General features: G+C 33.2%; 1 protein-coding gene across 1 annotated transcript in view; it reads left to right on the top strand.

Annotated features, from left to right (window-relative positions):
* The window catches only part of LOC132702272 (spondin-2), a 371,908-nt gene that overhangs the window by 652 nt on the left and 347,170 nt on the right, over positions 1-24,086 (top strand). The window lies entirely within an intron of this gene.

Genomic DNA, 24,086 nt, shown 5'->3' with positions numbered 1-24,086 from the left:
GGACATTTTGCTATTTAAATGTTGCTGTTATTTTTATACCTTTTTTTGATTTATTGGTACTTCTGAATAATATAGGTCACATGGGTCTATGATGCATTTTTTAGGACCGCTTGTAGGTAGTTCGTTAAGATCTCTCAACGAAGCAACTGCATTGTTATTTTGTTTTAACAAACTGCACTAACATTTTTTAAATGTGTTGAATCCTTTTATTCTAAACAGTAAAACTTCAACAATCCTATAATGTCTTCTTCAACCGCGTCTGCATTTCCCTTCAAATGATAATGCCATATAGCCATAAAGCCATCATTATAAATTGTAAGGAAAATTATTTTTTTAGATAACGCTATCTTTAGAGCAGAAAGTCCTACTTTTTAGTTTCGCGCCCATAATTGTAACAGGTTTTCATGTAAGATACAATATTTTCATTGGAATTAAATTTGCACCGACTTTGTATTAATAATATCAACATTGTGTTTACGGTTTAGTGAAAGATTAACACATGAAAAAAAAAAAGAAATAAAAATCGGCTTTTCAAATAAAACGAAGAGATTTTCTTTCAATCATACCTAATTGCCTTTGATTATGTTTTGGTAATAAAATGAAAGAAAATTATTAGGAATGTTTGGGTGTGATCTTTCACCCATTCTTGGTTGCACTGTCCTGTAATGTTTAATTTAAAAAATGAACCTCTTAAAACCAACAGGAAAATGATTACAAAAAGTTGGAAACGCAGAAAATGGAAACGGCGGTCACAAGTGGACCAAACTCCAGTCAAAACTGTAGCGTTTTAATTGCTACCATAATCATAAATTAAATTTTAGAACATGTCAATTTACTACATCCAGCAATGAACTAAATAAAGATGTCATGCTATGAAGTAACATTACAATTGCTCATACTGGACTTTTCCAAGGATGAGTCTTTATCCATTTGTTTTATTGACTGGACAAAGTCACATTACATGGCATTTCTTTTTGGAATGTTCAAGAAATCCTTTGATTAATGTAGTCGTCTTATTATTATAAGAGAACGGAAAAACGTCATTTTTTAATAAGCGAGTAATAATTCGTTTTGAACATAGTTCTGTTGAATGCAAATATGAAATATATTAAATATAGCAAAAAAGAAAATCGTTGATGTTTTAATGTGACTAAAGTAGTAATTTATAAACAAATCAATATCAATCAATTTTCAAACATAACTAAAATGTTATATTTTGATTAGTTCAATTGTAGAAAAGAGTTGATTTATTACTAGATCATTTTTTCTGCATTTTATTTTTCTGAGCGTACTTACTAATTTTGAGTACTTGATACTGCCTTTTCGTATTGGTCTAATGATTGTTGTTGGAATAACAAAATTCGTCTAATATATACCAGGGAACTATCTAAAAATTGGAGGCATTTTATGATCAAAAGGATAATCAGGGTACTAGAGAGGAACCTAAACTTGAAAGGAAGTCCATTGGTCTTTTGTTTTCAAACCCTACCCAAAACCAGTACCTTACAATTTCGACTAATGTCGACTGTTTTTAAGTTAAAAAAAAAAGCTAACAAATTTTTTTTCTCGTATTTTCGTTATGACCTAAAGTTGCGTTTTTTATGCGTTCATAGTCGGCTATGAAGTAATTGAATATTTAGATATTTAATTAATTAAATAAAATGGTAAATTAATTATTTAATTTAATTAAATTTAATTTTCCACGATTTCATTGTTTATCTCGCAGGTGGGGATGTCATTCAAAATAACATGGAAAAACGTGTGGCATAACAAAACAAACTAAAAGTATCTTAGAAAGTGAGAAATGAATTATTTAGTTCGCCATGGTTTCTATAAAAAGGTTATAGAAAAAGTACTATTCTGATGGTGGTTTTAACTGGTACCCGCGTGATCGATACATAACCAGCAATAACGTTTATGGTAGAAAACAGTAAAATGTCAAAATCTATTGGTATCGTATTGTTTAATATCAACGTATTTCTTAAATTAATTTAAACAAAGAATGTCTCATGTGAACATGGAACATACGCCACTACAATGTTGATATTGTATTTTAAAACACTATACAGGGTGTTTAAAAACAAATGTGAAAAACTTAATGGGGTGGATCCTTGTTTAAAATAATTATTGGGTTGTTCGGAAAGTCATTTCGTTTTTTTAGGGGAACATGAAAGACAGTTTTCGTATAATGAATAAATATTTTATTAAATTATATATTGGCCATTCTGGTCCAACACCTTTTGCCATCTTTCTGGCAGTAACATAATTCCCCTCTCATAAAAGTTTTGGTCCTTGCTGGCAAAAAACTGGTTCAGGTGGTTTTTGACATCTTCATTTGAGGTAAAGGTTTTGCCATCCAAAAAATTTGGCAGGGACCGGAACAAATAGTAGTCAGAATTCGCCAGATCTGGAGAATATGGTGGATGTTGCAGTACGTCCCATTCAAGCTGTAAAAGTTTTTGGCGAGTGACCAAACTTGTGTGAGGTCTCGCATTATCCTGGTGGAACACTACACCCTTCCTGTTGATTAATTCGGGCCTCTTCTCTTTAAGTGAATCATTCAATTTGTCCAGTTGATGACAATAGACTTCTGAATTAATCGTTGTATTGTCTGGCAAAAGCTCAAAAAAAAACGATTCCTTTGACATCCCACCAAACGGAGAGCATCATCTTTTTTTGGTGAATGTTGGCTTTTGACACGCTTTGAGCCGGTTCATCTTTTCCGCTCCATGACCTCTTGCGTTTAACATTGTTGTATACAACCCATTTTTCGTCCCCAGTAATAATCCGCTTCAAAAATGGATCATTTTCTTGACGTTTGAGGAGCGAATCACACATGTCAACGCGACGACACAAATTTCGCTCCGTAAGGACATGGGGCACCCACACATCGAGCTTCGAGGTTAAGCCCATGCCTTTCAAATGGCCATAAACAGTCGAATTCGACAAATTTAATCTCTCACCGATCTCTCGTGTGGTTATTCGCCGATTTGCATCAACTAATGCCTTTATCGCATCTTTGTCAGCTTCGACCGGCCTTCCAGACCGTGGTGCATCTTCGACATCAAAATTGCCGGATCGAAATTTTGCAAACCAGTTCTGGCACTGGCGTACTGTTAACACGCCTTCTCCATACACATCCGTCAATTTTTTTCTCGCTTGGACAGCATTTTTACCTTTTCTGAAGTAAAAAAGTAAAATATGACGAAAATGCTGCTTATTGCTCTCCATATTTAAAAGGGCACCAACAAAAAACTACTGCGTAGAATTAATAGAACTTTTTCACACACAAGCCTTGCAATATCAGCTCTCAAGACATATAATGGTTATGCGGCTTAAGTGTAAAGTTGGTTTCGAAAAAACGTAATTAAGTCCTCTGACGGGAAAAAACGAAATGACTTTCCGAACAACTTTATAAATATTAGGGATATATATTGTAAGGGATTAAACTAGATCTATCATTCTTCTTAACTAAACTGCTCAGTGAGCTCTCTGGACCTAACAAGTCCGTTTCACAAAACGTTTGACAGCATAAGGGATAGTTTCCTCGGTTGTATTGTCCGCCTGTCCTTATAATTCTTCTTGTCCCATTATTTTATATACCTTTAAAAAAATATTTGTCTTATTTTTCCGTAAAACAGAGGACCTTAACGGCATTTTCACCACCCCGTATCATTTTAATTTAGATATTGTGTCTCATTATCACAAACGAATCAATATTTTGCGAGCACCCAGTATAATATGCGGAAAATGTAAAAATTGTAACAATTGCAGACGTTAAAACCAAATTCCGCCAATTGTCAGTTAGGGCCATTTAGTCAGAAAAATGGCAATTTTCAGTTATTTGCCCATAACTGCGACACGTTTAACTAACCAAAACTAATCAAAACTGGCTACAACCTCAGCTGTCTCAAGCAAGACAGTTTAGGAGTGTTTGCCGGAGCTTCGCAACCATCCAAATTTTAAAGGAACAAAAATATATTCCCCATAATGAAATAAGTTTCATAAGAATTTGCTATGTAGCATATCAATAAAGTCGTAAAAATTTTTTACTCAAACTGAAAACGAAAAAATAATAAACTAACTGAAAAAATCATGGCAACCGACAAAATACGGGACTATAACACATTCTCTCCCTTGAGAGGGCTTTCAATGGCGCTTGTGCAAGAGGATGATCGAAATTATATTTATTAGAAATCACATTTCTGAACATTTTTCTGCAAATTTCAGTAGAGTAGTTATCCAACCAAACAACGTTCGAGTTGCTACAGCTCTAAATTAAAAAATTAGCGGGCTACCGGACAACATTCCTCCGTTATATTAGATATTGACAATAATTTATAACAAATCATTAGAAATATAATTCTTTCCAAAATGAAACTTTTGAAACTTTCGGTTATAATCATATTTCCTCCCCATTCAATGAGTAGATCCATTGATTCTACTCTCATATGTTTTACTGAATATATTCCTGAATAAATGGATCCGCGGGTGTAGGTTGATACCATCCACACCAATATTAGCAAGGGCTTCGACAAAGTGAACCATACAATTTTGGCTGGGAGGGTTACTGATATCGCGGTTGGGTTACACATGATTGCTATTCCTTCCATTTCAGCCATCTTGGACTTTTACTTTTTAACATTGACATTAATGAAATGCTACTTTGTGCTCAGCACCGTTTTGCTGACTGTCTCAGAATCCAAGCCGGTATTGACAGATTTGTATCTTACTGTGAAAGCGAAACCTTATTTCTAAATCTTGTTCACAAAACCTCTAATTTTTACAATAAACTCATGAATACATGCTGAAACGTATCCACGGACCCCAAAATGATTTAGGACAAAAAGATTAATCACATTCTAAAATACTCGATGAGTAGCCTGGGCTACATTGCTGGGCAGTTAAAAGTTTTTGATAGGGCTTCATTACTCGCTGATTTTAAGCAAACTCAGATTTGACTCTTCTGTCTGGAACCCGCAATACAAAATAAACATGGTGATTATGACTTTTGGAAGAGGTAATAAGATAATACCCCTCAATGCCAGAAGAGGTATATCAGAATTTGTTTTTTTCAACGAGTTACTGCAAAGTTTGATAGACAGTCCAGAGATTTTATCAAGAGTTAGTTTTTGAATTTCACAAAGAGACTTGCCCCATCACCAAACTTTTTTCACCCATTCAGATCAACAAACTCCAACCCCAAAAAGTTTCCAAATTAACCGACCGCTGCAACAGAACGCCGAAAGGCTTAAACATATAGCGACATCCAACGGTGCGCCTCAGAAACCACTCTCGCGTTATTAATAACCCTTCAGCTTCAATCTAATAATCCGTTGCCTGGAAAAAAAGGCAAAGACCGTATAATGGGGGCACAAAAGCTTTATTAAAAGCACCCCCGTTAAGGACGTTTCGCTCGACGACTTCTGCTGCCAATAAAGCCGAAACCAAACTTTATCTAGTACAATGAAGATTACCAAGCTTGTGTCTCTCTTCGCTCTGGTAATGCGGCTCCAATATTGATCACGAATTTATTGTGTATTCAGGATTAAAAGCGGCCCTTTATCTCCGTTTAACTACTCCGAGCGTCTTGTTGATGTCTCGCGTGTGTGCGTTGCTGGGATGCTGGAAAAACGACGAAATCGATAGCATTACATGGTAATGGCGCCCAAGTAAATACAATTAATTCGTATTTTTTGAATTTTTATGGAAATCTTTGTTCGATCCGACAAGTAAACAACCGAGGTATTGTTAGTTCACTAGGGTAAAGAATTTCAAGCGAATGATGGTGTAGTGGAATATTTTCAGTTATTTTGAGGGATTTTGTAGAATTTCAAAATGTAGCGTTGAAATTTCTTTGAATGCATAACTAAAAATAGCAATATTAGTTCGGTAGAAATTGCTTAACTTCTGGTATCAGTATGTATATCAGTATCAAATTTTAAATGACTTTTTAGAGGCTACTAAATTCTACCACGTTGTGGTAGAAGCTGAAGTGGTTAATATAGAGGACTACTCAAACTTTTTGCAAGCTTCACGGTGGCATTTAGTTAGTATTTCCTTTTTTAAACTTGGCCTTTTCGAAAAAAATTGATCCTGATCAAGGCAACAAAGCCAAAAGTTAGGTTTTAATGTTTTTGACATTTTATAGAATGTTTTGTATTTTAGTTAATTACTTTTTAAATAGTGATACTGTTCCCGTTTTTTATGGTAACATAGGTGCGCCATATAAAACAAACTATTTAAGAATTTTTATTGTTTGGGAGTAGTTTTTGGCAACTTTTGTTTGTTTTTATTTAATCTGTTTCTATTTCTTATAATACAGGGCGTTTTTTAAATTCATCATCCACCCATCCATTACTTTAATAAAATTTGATAGAGAATAAGTTCCACTTGAATGGCTAACGTTTTTGTAACGGTTTGATAAAACATTTTTATTTTTGTCGGTATACTTATTTGCATATAAAAAATTATTAAAAAGTATGACCAGTTTTTTACTTAAATATCCTGAGCGTGCCAAACTTATCCAATTTAAACATTTTATTTGTAATTTAGTAAATATCCACAATTAATATTTTATTTACAAATCTTCCCTTCTGCGTCGGTTGTTGATTTTAGAGATTTTAGTGCTTTTCTGGAATATTAGATGTAGGAGGTTTGGATTTTTTGAGGATTTTTGCGGTTTCAAATGATGGTTTTTCAAATTTCTGAATGTGTACAGGTATGATAAATTCGTTCTTAAAGTAAAGAAAGAAACTTAGGGGTAACTTTATGATTTCAGTCGGTGATTTTCTAAATTTCTGGTTTTGCGCTTGATATTAGTTTTTCATAGAAACTTCCAAAGGTTACTGTAATACTATTTATAAATCTTCCTGTGCCGATTGTTGATAAATCAAACTTGGTTTTGTAGAGAGAACATTTGTAAATAGTATGACACTGGCCTGTGGAAGTTTCCTTGAAAACTTGATAAATATTTTACTTGCAATTCTTAATTTGAAAAGGTTTCAATTCTTCAAGAAGTGAAAATACAATCAAAATTTATTTATATGACAACAAAGGAAAATGTATAAATTTTGGGTAAAAATGTATATAATTTTTTTAAAATATGTATTTCATTAAAATATAAATATGGAAATATTACATAGCAAAAAAAATAAAAATGATATTTTTGTTTAGAAAAATCTCAATAAAAAATTTGTATTGTATTGTGTTTCCCTTGTAATTCTTAATTTTAAAAGGTATCAATTCAAAATTAAAAATTTAATTGGATTAGGATAATTTTTCTGAAAAAAAAAACAATCAAAATATTTATTATCCAATTATATATATTTGTATAATAACAAAGGAAAATTTACAAATTTTGGGTAACAGTTTATATTAATTTTTGAAAATACGTATTTAATAAAACATGATTATAGAAATACTACATGGCAAAAAATTAAAAATGAATTTTTTGTTTAGAAAAATTTCAATAAAAAATCTTCAAAATACCAAGAATTCTTATTTTAATTTTGAAAAATATGTGTTTCATTTACTCAGTGGTAGAAAAAAAAAATTAAATTTTTGTTTTGCAGATTCGTTAAATAAAATCAGTAAATTCCAAGAGGATCGTACTAATTTTAAAAAATATATACTTAATATTATTACATGAAAATAAGTAAAGCCAGAATGCTTCTTTTTTCGCAAAAAAGTTCAGAACCTATCATGTAAATTGTTTTTGACTAGTTTTTTTTTAATTCTGTGATATTGATGGTCTGAAGTTTTTCCGTGATGAAAATAGTCTTTTTCTAAATATCCGAAAATGTCAATAAATTCATTTTTTAGAAATAAATAACGCTACTCTTCCAAAAGATTATGTTCTGAATTTAAAAAAAAAATCTCGGAATGCTATCTTTTTGTAGTATAATAATTTTTTCAGTTTATTTCATTGTAAAGCGGATATATGATCCAGACAGATAACATTAACAAAAAAAATAAGAACTAGAAGTTCAGATTTTCACGGAATTATATATATTCACATGACAATTGTTTCGACAAAATCGTGTCTTTATCAAATTTAATATTTAGAAACTACCTGCTACTATATATATCGAAAAATGATAATAAAATCTTAATTAATGTTGTTGTGAGAATTTAAGGTTAATAAGGGAGAGGTATTTAAATCTAATTGATCGTTAAACAATACATCTGAATATCTCATTTTGTTAATCTCCATGGCTTCCATTAAATTTAATTTTCTACTCTTTGTGGCTGTATGTAAAATATCAAAATTGTCGTCAAAAATGTGTTTTTCTGTGTTTATAATTAGAATCTAAACTATTGTTTTTAAACGCTCTTTTATGTTCGTTGATGCGTTTCTTGAAGGATCTACCTGTTTGTCCAATATGAATTTTAGTACATGATCCGCATTTCAACCTGTAGACACCTGATTTTTGAGGATTTGGACACTTTGTTTCATTATTTTTTAAAACTTTTCCTATTGTGTTTTTAGTTCTGAAAACTATTTTTAAACCACATTTTCACAAATGTTTTGAAACTTTTTCACTGGGTTCTCCTATGTATGTAATTGTATTAAATTGTTCGTGTTCTGTATTACGTTTCGGATAAATAGAATTTACTGTTGTCTGAATTTGTTTTTAATTTATTTTATCGATATCGATCATATATTTTATCGTTGTTCAGTGCAATTTGTTTACTGATATTAAGTTTTTTGTTGTAATTTTCTGTTGAGAGTGGCGTATTAAGCAATCTGTGATTAAAATAGTGAAATGCAGCCATTCTGTGTGTATAACGATGATTTGAGCTGTTAATTATGACTGTGTCTGTGTGTGAAGGTTTATGGTAAATGGAAAAATCTAATTTGTTTTGCGTTTTCGTAAGTCTAAAAAATTAATAGAGTTATTCTGTTCAATCTCGATAGTGAATTTTATACGATTATGTAATGAGTTAATGATATTTAAAAAAGAATTCAATTGTCTGTCCGTTCCAACAAAGCAAGCAAAGACAACACCCACGTATCCATAGCACCATAGAAAACTTTTACTTAAAGGATGTTCTTTTAAGATATTTTTCAAATTATCCATAAAAATCTCGGTTAACAAAGGACTAAGTCTGTTTCCCATAATCAAACCTTCCTTAGAGATGTAAATCTCTTCATTAAATTCAAAATAATTTTGGTCTAAAGATACTATTAAGCAATCTAATAAATCTTGTTTCACGAATGGGTTAACCTGTTTCCGAATGACGATGCATTGTACTAAATATAGGTGGAATACTGGGAAATAAGTTTTGTACATCAAAAGACAATAGTCTTGCTTTAGAAGGGATTTGATATCTTTAATTTTGTTGATTAATTCAAAAGAATTTTTTATTGCAAATGTTGGTTTAAAATCTGTGTGGAAGTTTAAAATATTTACTAATTTTGTTGAGAGTTTAACTGCTGGAGCCGTTTCATAAAACACATAACATAACACATAAAGAATATAATTTCGGCGGTTGTGAATTCATAATTGTTAATAAATACTTGTCTTTGTCACTAAATAGTGTGGAGCTAGTAATTACTTCCGTGACTTGTCTTCGATATAACTCGGTAGGATCGTGTTTGATACATTGGAAAAGTTCGGGTTTAAGAAAATTTTTGGTTTTTGAAATATATTCTGGAAGGTCGATAGCTATAACTGTCTTCCCTTTATCTGCACGTGTAAACATTATGTTATTTTCAAAAACTTTGTTTTTTATAGATTTTACTAGTGACATTTGAGAAATTTCTTGGTGTTTTCTATTATGTATTAATTGAGAGTTTATTATATTCGCTAATAAACTCTCAATTAATAGATAACAACAAACACGGAGTAATTTCTCATATGTCACTAGTAAGTTAGACTTAACTATTACGAAAACGCAAAACAAATGAGATTTTTCCATTTACCATAAACCTCCACACACGGATGCAGTCATACATAACAGCTCAAATCACCCTTATACACACAAAATGATTGTGTTTGACTCTTAAAAACAGAAAAACACATTTTTGACGACAATTGTAATATTTCACATACAGCATACAAAAAGTAGAAAATTAAATTTACTGGGAGCCATAGAGATTAACAAAATGAGACCTTCAAATGTATTGCTTAACAATCAATTAGATTGAAATGCCTCTCCATTATTAAACTTTAATTCTCACAACATTAATTAAGGTTTTTATTGTTATTTTTCGGTATATGTAGTAAATATTACATTTGATAAAAACACGGTGTTGTCGAACCAATTGTCATGTGAATATACATAATTTGGTGAAAATCTGATGTTTTAGTTCTTATTTATTTTGTAAAGTGGATTTTCATAAAGTAAAAGCTACCTCAGTTCAATAGATAACATTAAACTGTCAGATATAGATAATTAATTCTTACTACAAAACACCTGAAATTCTCGTTTTGCTTCAGTTTGATATACCTCAAATCAACTCGATGTCGTCGATTTTTAGTCCTATTTCGAAGAACAAATTGTTCTCAAAATTCGCCCCTGTATGGAATATCTAAAATGGCTAATGAACTTTACAGCGAGTTTGATATTTTCTGCGTGTTAAAAAAGACCTTTGGCTTGTTAAACGAACAATTTTTGTAGTCTTGTATTTTCTTAGTTTCTAATCTATTTTTTTTAATAATTATTATGTAATTATTAACTCATTTGTTATATTATCTACTATGTAATATTTATTATTAATTAATTAATTAATTAATTAATTAATTAATTTACTAATTCATTATTTATTTTTTAAGGTTTACATTTATGAGATAAGCAATATTCTTGCTAAAAATGAATCGTGAATGCGTAGGAAGTGTTAGTAGACAAAATAAGTTCTCCTATAATCAGTTAGTTTTTTTCATATTTGGATCTATAGAGTAATGGTGGCCAAATCTGGTTAGCACTTATACTAAAACAAATTATTTTTTGATGTTTGAATTTGAGATTAGCGATCTCATTGCCAAATATTAGTGTAGTGTTAGTAGATGATAACTTACTTATTAACTAATGCAAAAATTATCGCGAGGCTAACCATTATTTTATCTCTCCGAAAGCAACTGCTATAATGTCTATTTTTAATTAAATGATTTCATTTTCATAACACTGTATATACAAAACAGGCGAAAAGCAGCCGCTTGTTAGACGTATCGATCGATCGAACTGGACTTAAAAAACGCCTGGTCCTGTACCAAAAAAATTCCCAGTGCTTTCCCGTCATCCCAATACATCGCGATTTCTCGTCACGGCGGAAAGCACCGCGTCTCGTCAAGTTAGATTTGATCTTCCATTTCGCCGCCCCTCCATCGCTCATCCCCACTCGATACAAATTGATATTTATCCCGAGGTCTCAATCTCGCGCAGCGCAAAAGGACCGCCGCAATTTAGCCGATGCGAAGAAATTTAAATTGCTTTTTCATGACCCGCGAAGGTAAATCAAACGGAACGTAGCAACAAATTAAAAAGTTTCAACGGCTCGACTAACGATAAATTGCAAATTTATTATCGCGATTCGTTTTACGCGTGTCTTAATATCGGTCGGTTACTTTTTTTCTTCTCGACGAAACATTACGAATCGTTTATTAGGGCGTTTCGCAAAATTATCTGCGCAACGGAGCTTTAACCGCTATAAGTAGAGCCACTCTCGGTCTGCGCTGCCTTCGACGGCACTCGGTGGCACTAGGAGTATATTTATGTCCCTGTATGCTGTATGGTATATTTACTTTATAATACCCGGTTTTGGATATCCGGCATGGGAATGGGGCCCCAAGAGAATGACTACGACTTTAAGAAAGAAAGAGTTCTTAGTTTAGATTGGACAGTTGAGTTGCACGGTATTAATTTGGGCGTATTGTTATGATTAAACCCGAATCGGTTAGATAAAATGTGGCTCTTTAATCTACTCGAATTTTATTTAAAACGTTAAAACTTATTGGGGTATGTGGGGTACAGTGTCTAACAAGATATGCCGTTTTAAAAACATTTTTGAGATGCAGGGTAAAACTGACAACTTCTCCAAGTCAGTTACCCTTTGTATTTGAAACACTCTGCATCGTAATGACATGTTGAATATGCATTGGTAAATATATTTTTGCGTAGAATCCAGTAGCGTACTCAGATTTTTTGGAAAAGATGTAATATTTATATTTGTCCATGATAATAAATGACCCAAAAGTATTAGCATTGTCCATTTTTCAAATAAGTTTGGTCCAGATAATTGATATTCCTGTTTTCGCTTCTCAGTTTCTAATTTCGCCTTTGATTTTCTGTTTTGATTTTCCATAATCTCTTTTTAATCCATGGTTGGAATGAAATGGTCCTTTTTTATTTAAGATTTCAATTTGTCCATGCTAGGTATTTATTTTTTTAAATATACTTAATGTGTTTTTCTTCTGAGGACAGTCTTTTCATCCTCCACTTCTCTTTGGTGACATCTTGGAATCGCGTTCAAAATACATATTTTTGAAATATATTTCTGTCCTAACCTCATTCCATTTCCATTTCAATATTGTTATTATTATTTTTATAAGCAGAATAAATTACAAGGTACAGAATACGAATGATAATAACCATCAAAATTGCTGAAACCCATTTCCATTAGCTTCCAGACATTTTTTGTTTGCAGGACACCTGGTGTTTCATCTGCTCGTAAAAGAAATCTTAGGCCCCAAAGGATTATGTGTATACAATACGAAGGGTAAATCAAATCGAGAAATTGTCTGTTTTGAAAACAGCATCTTTTGTTTGATGAAAATCGCGTACAGCATCGCGATTAATAATAATTGGGACACAAGGTAATAACAAAGAAAACTTGACATACCGTACAGGATGTCTCTTGCGGGGTGCATCCGTTATTTTTATAGATAGAAAGTTGCGGTTTTGGCGACAGTGTAGCGCTTTTTCGTCAAGTTTGAGTTGTCATTAATAAAATTCAGTTTTAGTTTTTTAGATACAGAGCTAAGTTTATTATAATTTCAGATACTCCTCGTCTCTCAACTATCAGATAACTTATCGAAAGTCTGAAACCGCTCTCTTATATAACTTTTCCTTTAGTAAGTCAAAAAATTATCTACTTCGATTTTTTCTTAGAAACAAGCAAATAAAATGCAAGTTGAATATTGATAAAACAAAATACCTTTTGAAGTTTTCTAGTATAAATTAGCAATATAACAAAACAAAAAAAAAGCATTATTAACAAAAATAAAGAAACAAATTTTTATAGGCAATGTTCAAATTGACGACCATTTTCTCTAATCCAATATTGACACATTATTATAATTTTTTGAATAGCAGTAAGAACCGTTGCAACCTCCCAAATCTAAGGGTCGACATAAAAAAAAAACAAAATGCTTCTCGGGAGGATTGCCTTGCCCGACTAGCCACCCGTGCTCCCAAAAGGAATTCGTACCAATTAATATAGAAAGAATATAAAAAAAGCATACAAATTTAGACGCTATCCACGCATCTTCGGTTTACGCGCTACGAGGTAGAGTGAGAGTGGCAAAAAGAAAAAACAAGAAAAGGTACGGACAGCTTTGCTTTATTAAAGTTGAAAAAAAAACGACTAGATTATTAAAATTTGAATAAAAATACAAATGATTTTTGGGTAGCCGCTTACGAACGAAGGAAACAAAAGAAAATAATGGCAGCATTTAGTGCACTAATTTGTGGCAAATTTATTCCACTGCCGTCGTATACACGAGGAGTTCACAAATATTAGGCGTAATTAAACCTACAATGTCCGGTGATGCCGGCACAGAATCGGAGCAGATTGTAGACGACACGTGGTCCAGGAGAAAACGACCGCTTGCCACCAAGGCAGAAGAACCAAACTAACCAAACAAGAAGACGGCGAAGAAGAAAGAACACAAAAAAAAACCTACGAGCATTAAATAACCACTTAAATAAGAGCTAATAATTACCCGGAATGCATTACCTCCAATCGGGAGGGTTTTCCAAAGATAAGTGGTGGAAGGTAGAGTTAGCGGGAACGTGCTTCAACAAAATTCCACAACAGTGGACCAGGAAACCAAATACGGGCACCACAATCTGCTCAGCCACAAACAGGTCCCTAATTTATTATTTTCCAGGAAAAACAGATCCTCAACAAGAGTTTATTTCTTCCCCGGAAAACCAAAAGCACGGAAATTTCCGCTCGCTCATTATACACACGCCATCTGATAAGGGAGGACATTCCATTGACTCCTTTTATACACTTAATACGTCCCATGCACACCAGACAAAAAGCTATGAGAGTCATCATTATAGTATATTAACAAAACATCAGGCAGCACCCGGTAACAACGTCGGAACTCCGTGTGGATCGGTCAATAAGGGGAGTGAATCTGGAACGATTCTCTAGCCGGGAATTATTTTTAATGCTCAATGAAATCTTGTATCGTGTGTGTTGGGCTTAAGAAAGGCATTGAATTTCAATTCAAGTTAAAGAGGTGTAAGACATTACAAATACCTATTTAATGAAGATAGTGATTTTCGAAGTGCAACCGCACTTGGAACCTGAGACAAAGACGTTGCGCGAGCTTTGTGTCCAAAAGTAATAAATAGTTGATGATTTTATCTACTAATCAACGGTTTTGGTTATAGATCTGATAACTCCAACCAACGGTTTTAGGGGACCATTTAGGGACACACAGATACAAACTACAGAAAGCATAGCCCTATCGTAGCCCTTCACTGGTCCTAGAACGATCACAATGGCGGTACCAACCTTTGATCAAAAACGCAGAATATCGCTACACATAAGGCCCTATCTGGAAATATGTCACGGACGAGAAAAGGTTAGCACGTACCAAGTACTTTAGACAACTAATCCCACGGAAATCTTGGAGTTCGGAAAGACCCGAGGAAAGAAACGATATCTTTAAAGGAACCGACTGGTTGATTCTAAATTTGCCACGCGGATTCATCATTTATTATTATATTAATTGCTATATCCGTACTATTCGTACTAAAGTTCGAAAAATGGTGGCATTTTTACTTTCCTTTGGTATTGATGATTTTCTGTTGAATGAAATAAAGGCACTTGTCTTGCGCACCTCCGTAAAGTAAAAATTGAACTGTAACACATAATATCCAACAGGCCTGTTAGTACCTACCAATCTTTTGAGGAAAGTTATTATTAAGAAATTCCCTTAAGGGCCTAGAGCACCATTTTGCTGTAGCATTATATTGGGCTAATGGTCACTTCTGAATGGAGTAACTTAATCTAGGTATCTACGCGCAGTCAGACCTCCTTCAAAAATCCAATAAATTATTGTTTTGACTTTTCCAACATTGAATTCTCACTAGGCCAGTTCCTGGTATTGTGATTATTAAAAATATCCGAACATGAGAAAAAGCATTCGCCTTTGGAGATACCTCCCAAAAGTACCCAAAATGGGCCACCATGTACAGTGTGTTCAAGTAAGTTGTAAATGCAAGAAATCTCCGTTATTAGCAAGCATAAGGTGATGCATATTTTGCATTGAATGAAATGAATAAAGATTCATTTTTAATTATTAGCCCTATGACTGCCTATCATTTATTTGAAAACTATTAACAATATGACAGTGAATACATAAATGCAGTTTTTGAAGATTATTTCTAATGCGAAATAATTTTAATAATACTTTTTATAAAACTTCTGGATTCCACCTGTGTCGGTTTTTGTTGAGTCGAACTAACTAACGTTTCGCCACTCATCATGTTGGCTTCTTCAGAGCTTGACTGAAACTGGCTCGCATTTTACTCTGTACCTGCTTTTATATTGTTTGAGCAGCAGCTAAATGAGGGGCATAAACACCGTCTCGGATGACTGATTCCCATATTGATGGCAGGATGTATAGAACTTTAAGTTGCAATAAAACAATGATGGATTATTCGATTGACATGAATTTTATTTATCCGAAAGATAATCTTGTGGAATTACATTTCAAATATGATTTCTGGCATATGACCGCCACGGCTGGCGCCGATGTAGTCCAATCTGGACGTCCAATTTTCGATTACTTTTTCCAACGTTTGTGGCCGTATATCGGCAATAACATCGCGAATGTTGTCTTCCAAATGGTGGCTTATGCGCATAGACCAATGACTTTACATACCCCACAGAAAATAGTCTAGCGGTGTTAAATCACAAGACCTTGGAGGCCAATTCACAGGTTCAAAACGTGAAATTAGGCGATCACCAAACGTGTCTTTCAATAAATCGATTGTGGCACGAGCTGTGTGACATGTTGCGCCGTCTTGTTGAAACCACATCTCCTGGACATCATAGTTATTCAATTCAGGAACGAAAGAGTTAGTAATCATAGCTCTATACCGATCGTTTTTGAAGAAGTACGGATAAATGATTCCACCAGCCCATAAAGCGCACCAAACAGTTAGTTTTTCTGGATGTAACGGTGTTTCGACATACACTTGAGGATTAGCTCCGCTCCAAATGCGGCAGTTTTGTTTGTTGACGTAGCCATTCAACCAGAAGTGCGCTTCATCGCTAAAAAAAATTCGCTTATGAAAATCGCGAACAACGGCAATCTCGTTTTGGGCCCATTCGACGAATCTACGCCCTACTTGATGATTGTTTGGCTTCAATTCTTGCACGAGTTGGATTTTGTATGCGCGTAAACCAAGATCCTTCCGCAAAATCTTCCATAAAGTGGATGGACACAGATCCAATTCTTGTGCTCGATGGCGGATGGACTCATTCGGGTCTTCCTCAATGTTACGCTCTACAGCAGCAATAGCTTCTTCCGTACGCACCGTGCGGCGTCTCTGGGGATGCGAGTTATTAATAAAAGTAAACGTGGTGCGAAAACTGCTCTGATGGACGATTTTGTCGACGATAAAATGGACGTAGTGCACGATACGTATTCCGCACAGAACCATTATTTTCGAAATAAAATTGCACTATTTGCAAGCATTGTTCAGGCGTGAGTCTATTCATGATGAATTGCCAAACCAAACTGAGAATAAATCACTTGACAGCTGTTGAATCGGTCGCCATCTTGAACAGTAACGCCAATTTAAAGTTCTATACATCGAAAAAAAAACACCAATTAGATTTTTATAAACTCTCGGATTTTTCGTTGGTAGAAGAATGGCAAGAATTTTAGTTTTATCGAATAAAATTTTATGACCCGTTTTGTGATCGTGTTCGGCAACTGCTGATGAGTTTATTTGTCTTAGTGTTAAGGCTCCTTCATGTTTTTTGAGCCTAGTTGATATTTTCCGTCCGGTCTCTCCAATGTATTCTTTGCCGCATATGCATGGAATGCTGTAAACTCCGGATCTCAAATGGAATTGTTTCTTTGATGAATCGAAGATGTTGAGAGATTTTTGGAAAAGTGGTAAATCTTGTTTTGACTTCTTTAGAACTTTTGATATGTGGTCAGTGATGTTTTGAATATAAGGAAGGACAACAGTGGTAAGTGTGGGATTGCTTTCGGTTTTATTGCTATTTGAAGGTTGTGGTGAAGTGTATTTTGTGATATAACGCTTAATATCTTTAATGTGAAAATTATTAGAGAGAAGAGCAAAGGTAAGGTGTTTTAATTCTGGGTTCAATCACTCGGGCTGAGATAGTTTTACGGCTCTGTAAACAAGAGAGTTGATAACCGATGATTTTTGGGCCGGATGCTGATGTGACCATGTATTAAGGTATCGGTCTGTGTGCGTATGTTTTCTGTAAACACAATGACCCAATATTATGCCTGATTTTCAATTGATAAGAATATCTAAGAATGGGAGGTTGTCATTAGTTTATATTTGAATGGTAAAACGTTTGTTACGGTGTATAGAGTATACATATTTAAGAGAATCTACTTAGGATTCCTGAGCATGAGGTCAAATAACAAAAGCATCATAGATGTAATGTTTCTATAATTTTGGTTTTAGATGGAAGCTGTCGAGAGCTTTTTTTCTCAAAGGCTTTCATAAATGTATTCGCGGTGACTGGTGATAGTCGAGAACCCATAGCTCTTCCTGACGTTTATTCAAAAATTTGACGTACGTAATTACGACACTGTCGGTTTTCCCTGTAAAAGGTTTTAATAAGGAAGCTAGATATTTTGCAAGAGAATATGTTGGAGAACCAATGGTGCTGACAATCGGTCGAAGGGGTAATCCTGGTTTGTGAATCTTTGGGAGTCCGTAGAGGCGAGCAATTTTAGAGTCCTGAGGGATGACAGATTTTTTGAGGGAGTCTGATAGAGAAGAAACCTTAATGATGGATTTAAGGATGCGTTCCATAGATGACGTAGGATCTCTTTTAAGTTTACCACATGATCCGTGGCATTTCCTTCGTCTACTTTTAGAATTACGATGTCTGTATTAGATTTTAGAGAATTTAGGGCAATGCGTTCAGGCTTTGCAATATTCGATTTAGGTTTTGATTTTTTAAGGATTTTTCGGTTTCAAATCGAATTTAATTAGCTGTTTGAGATGGTAGTGTGTTTAGGATAGACTCGGCATTTGAAATGATTTCCTCTTTTGGGATAACGGGCAAGGATAAAGTTGGAATCTTTTGAAAGAACTGATTTTTACGTTTCCGAAAGTTGGTGTGATGATACATTGATCACATTATTTGGTAGTTGAGAAGAGTTTGATGGTTTCCCTAGTGTTGACATTAGTTTTTCAAATTTCTGAATGTGATTCTGGGTAGAAGATAAACTGAGATTTAAAGCTTTGTCATACTCGGATGGAAACTAGATGGAAGCAATTTCAGAATGTAGGGACAGAAGAGTCTTATTGATTAGGTCTGTTTCCTTACGGGTATGATGAATTCTTTCTCGAAGTAAAACGAAACTACATTTTCAAAGAATTTTATAAGCGGGCGAGGTTTTGACATGATGGGTGATGTGTAATCGGTCGGTGATCTTCTAACTTTCTGCTTTTGCCCTTCCTGTTCTCTCCATAAAGGCTTGTTAATTTTTTAAAGAAACTTCCACTTACTACTGGATTCCTCTCGTAGGTACAGAGTAAAATGCGAGCCTGTTTCAGTCAAGCTCTGAAGAAGCCAACAATGATTGGCGAAACGTTAGCTAGTTCGATTCAACAAAAGCCGACACAGGAGGAATCCAGAAGTTTTATTAAAAGTATTACAGTAGCCTGTGGAAGTTTCTTTGAAAAATTTATTTTAATAATCTCCGCGGGTTCTTAAAATCCAACTTTTGGAATAGTTATCCGGAGAGCTTATATTATATATGCTTAAAGTTAATTTACTTAATTTTACAATAAAGAAAATAAGGAAGTTCACAAAATATCATATAGAAAAATAGGTAACAAAATCGCGACTTTCGGAAATAGAAATAACAAGAAATGTTTCATTCAATTTGCAGCAAACTGTTCGGCAAATTCATAACAACAATATAGAGCAGAGGAGCGGAGTCCTATTTAGTTTTACGTTCATGTCTTATAACGATCCTGTATGGCGGTCTAATTGGATCTTAGCGTCCCGGCTTATAACGCGGTTCTTGTATAGTTGTTATCGCTGAGGTTATGTCAAAGGCAGCCGCTATAGTTACAAACTTATTATTTGAATGGTCTAATAGCCCCCTAACGACACCGCAATGCAAATTTGCCCAATGTGTAAAGTTAACGAATTTAGGACCGAAGTAAGTTCGGTTTGCCAGCACAACTTCGCGTGCGGCAATCGGAATAGCACAGTTATGGAGGTATTTTTAGTACAAGTTCGGCAGCATAGTTCAGAAAGTGAGAAAAGAGATTGTGGACAACTTATAGAAAGGACTCGCAGTGCTCGCCACGGTTTATAGGTAGTACCTTTCATACTACACTGTCATGGGCTCCAAATGCTACCAAAACAGTACATGTGGTATCCCAGCTATTACAACAATTTATTTTTTGTGATTCGTTCAGTCCTTTACCTTCTTATGACCACCCAGAAGATGGTCCGATTCTTCCAAATGGTGTCCAGACTATGTTCCGTTATTACCCATCTAGCAAAATGGAATTCTTAAAGAATTGGTATGTCCTATTACAGCCGTATAGCGTTGTTTAAGGACTCTTCCTTATTGTTACGCCTTTGCTACGATTGTGTTGTTTTTTAACAAAAACTGTTTCATTAATGATTTTATAGTGGGTTTTACAATATATCATATAAAGCATAATACAATAATTTCTGTTAACATTTTATAAGCAAGCTTATACAATATGAAAAAGCATTATACAATAATTTCTGTTAACATTTAATAAGCAAGCTTATACAATAAGAAAAATCAAATTTTGTATACCTATTGTATAAGGGTTCTATAATTTGACATATAGTAGTAGTTATTTAAGCATGTCTGATTAAAGCTGTTAAATGCTGTATAATAATTGTTTATAGCATTGGATTGCGCTTAAGTTTGGATACTTTCTTAAACTGCTAAATGATAAAATATTTTCATTGTACTCACAATAACACATAACAATAAATATTTTGTAATACTTTTCTAGTGCTGCTTTAATCCCATTTTACAGAGTTGAATATGTGACGCATTATAAAACCATTTTATAGTCGACATGTATAGGATAACACAGTATATATCAAAATAACACTGTGTTATAACACTGTGAAGTGAACTCAACTAACATATTTGCATTCAGATATTTAAATTTGTTTAATGAGAAATTCAATTTAAGTAATAGGCTATTATAATGAATTCTCAGTGGAAAAAATCAATAAACGTAGTTGCAATTTTAAAGTAGCTTGTAAGAAAAAATATCAGGAAATTCTTGCAAGTAATCCAGATATTTTACATTCTACTTGTAATGGAAGTAGGTCTAATACCAAAGAGCTTCAGAACATCATTCCTGCAATCACACAAGACAAACCAGACAATAATAGTCCAAAATCTGTATGTCCAAAGTCTAGAATCTGAAGAAAATTATTTCAATAATGAAAACGACAATACGATTTCAGTAACTGACAAAACAATTGAAATTAGAAAACGACTCATAGCATTAAGGGCGTTTTTTACTATATATTACTCTGAGATTCTAACATTTTAGATAATTCTGGTTTTGCTATTTGAAACGATGCAAATCTTTCTCTTTCTGTTCTGGGTGCTATCGACATCCATCTAGGGTCAGGAGCGGATTCTGGATCATGTTAGTACTTGTATGCAAATTTTTTGGGCCAAAACAATATCCCACATGGTTCCCAACTCATGGGAACGATCGTAAGTTCTTTGTTCTCTTTCTTCGCAGTTTTCACTATTTTGAACATTTTTTAAATTATACAAACCTATTTCAGACAACACAGTTCAACATTCACTTTGAGTTTAAGATGCAGCTTATAAATAAAGGTTGTACAGCACAGCCAGTCGCGCCCAACCAAATTAAACAACAGAATGATGCAATGATATCAGTTGGATATGCTAGATATCTTATCGCACCACCGCCTGTTGGTACGCCTTCTTGAAATTGTTTAGTTGGAAGAAAATTTTACATATTTTATTGTTGACACATTTATTTTAGGCGTAAAGTCTATAAAGGGTAGTTCGGTTACTTAATATTTATTTTGTATTTGTATATAAGATTTTGATTGAACGAAATTTGTATAAGTCGTCACGATAATTTCCTACATATTTCATTAAGTGTATTCTCCTTAATTTATAAAAACTATAAGATCTCTTGACTCAAACAATAAGGCGTTTATAAAATTGTTGAATTGTTTTTGAACTACCCAATAAGCTTTAGTAAGGAATGCCGTATCTGCGTTAATATAGAGGTACATTGGACATATGTGAAGATAATTAATGAATACATTAATTGCTATGAAATTATTATCATGGGTTATGAATGTTCGAATCGAATTCGAATCTCAAAATATTGTTACTCTGTCAAAATTAGTTGTATAATTCCTAAATGTTATTCGTTTATACAACAGTTTTATAGAATATCGTTTCAATTTACAATGAAACATTAATTGAGGCATTTATTTGGGATAAAATAGTTGTATTATAAATCACCACATTTAAATATCGAATTATGGAAAATGTGTTATTATTATTGTTTAGAGATTTATATAGTGAAAGGATTCTCATATACATTAATAATCTATTGAAACCTAAAAATAAAAAATAATTTTAAGAAACAAAAATCATTTTTTAATATTTCATAAAACATAATCAAAATTAGAGCGATGATTAGAGCGATTAATTTTTTTTCCAAAAATATGGATAGATAGATAGATATTTTATTGACTACTTTACAATATCATTGTTTGTAGCAAGTCATACAAAGGAAAAAAAATAAATTGAATATATGTAAGTATATGCTAACATAAAATTGTATATAACGTAATAATATACTAAATCTAGATCTTCAATGTATATAACTTCACAATAACAGGACAACAAATTAAAAAATAAATTTATATGTATATAGCACAGAACAATCATTAAAATACAATCAATGTACATACATACAGTCTATCAGCAAAATTTTCGGCGTAGCAATATTTGTGTTCTGTGAACCTTGCAAACAATTTTATAAAATATGTTTTACACCTTAGCAGCTCTGCCATTCGTACGGTTGACCCTACATAGTTCGTTGAAGTGCCTCTATTTTAAAAATTAGATCTATTATTGTTCATTAAGATAAAAGAGGATTTCTTAAACTACTAAATGAGAAAATATTTTTATTGTGCTCACAATAACAGCATTATAAAAACATAAAATGCACTACGCAAAACATTTTGTAATACTTTTTTAGTACTCCTGTAATTCCGTTGTATACAGTTGAATATGTGTTGAATTCTATAAAGTTTTAATAGAATTTTTTTGCTGCCAAACAGTCGTATAAAAATGGACCCTTCTTGGTTGTATAAGGAGTATTTAGTCATTTTGTAGAACTTTATAACAATTTCAGGACCCTATAAGATATACCTTATAGTTGTTTATACAAACCCTACAGAAATTATTATGCTACTTGGGCACAATCTTGTCAACAAAATAGTAATTATGGTAAACCCAGCAAATTTAGCAAAGCGTTAAAGCGACTAGTTTAGAAGTTTTAGATAATGGTAGAAACAATAATATAGAATGACCATTGGAACTTGCCAGAATAAACAGTTTGACCCTAAAACTGGAAAATTTGGAGACCGCTGATGTAGAATAACAGCTCCTGTTTAAGGAAAAAGAGGAAAAAAAAATCAAGCATGGTCTTTGACCAGACATCTCAGTCGTTCCAGTGTCAATCAGTGCAAAGCTCGGAAAATGAAAATTAAACTGCACCAAAACAGCAAAGGAAGAAAAGTATATATTTGTGACTCATTAGCAGAGGAAATGGGAGATAAACTGTTACGTGTGTTTTGGATCGTATAGAGCACATATGGCACAACTCAAATTAATACATTAGGTTAAAAAGTTCCCACTTTAAGTGCTGATGTTGTAGATTTCATTAGGGAAATGTGTTAATGAGACGCTTCAAGATATTTGAAAAAACTTGGTTTTCCGTGTTAATCGTTACTTATAATACCTTCCATCATATTTATTTTCAACTGTTACACCATTTTTCAAAATTAAAGGAACAGAGGTAATAAATTTTATAAAATGTTCCCACCCTCTCGGTGATGCATTTGAAGAAATGAATATTTTCAAAAGGTATGTGTGGCGTCAAATATCAGCTTCTCTACACTATACAACTTTTTATGCGATTTCAAAAAGGGAAAACCTATGGGAGATCCAAATTTTGTTTAATTTTCTAGTATATTCCTTCGCTACTGAACTATTTGTTATTTTCATCGACCATCTTGATTGTTAAGATAAATTGCTGGCTTGAAAATCTATAATTCAATTAATACTAACAAATATTGCTGCTTAACTTTTAAAAATTTTGATCATAACATGGTACCATATGATATTTAAAAAAATATATAGATAATAGATAGCTATATTCAATTTCTTCTGTGATTAATTTAAAAGCAAAACATCTCAGTCAAGTGTTCGAGTTCCATTTTAAGGACAGCATTGTAATTAATATGTCAATTTACTTTAGGATTCTCAATCAGAAATGCAATAATTCGTAAAAACCTAGACACTTTCAATCAACGGACAAAT

Source organism: Cylas formicarius, unplaced genomic scaffold (genome assembly GCF_029955315.1).
Source record: "Cylas formicarius isolate icCylForm1 unplaced genomic scaffold, icCylForm1.1 PGA_scaffold_5__7_contigs__length_24384050, whole genome shotgun sequence".
In the NCBI taxonomy this organism is placed as follows: Eukaryota; Metazoa; Arthropoda; class Insecta; order Coleoptera; family Brentidae; genus Cylas; species Cylas formicarius.
This window is presented reverse-complemented; position numbering and strand designations above follow the sequence as displayed.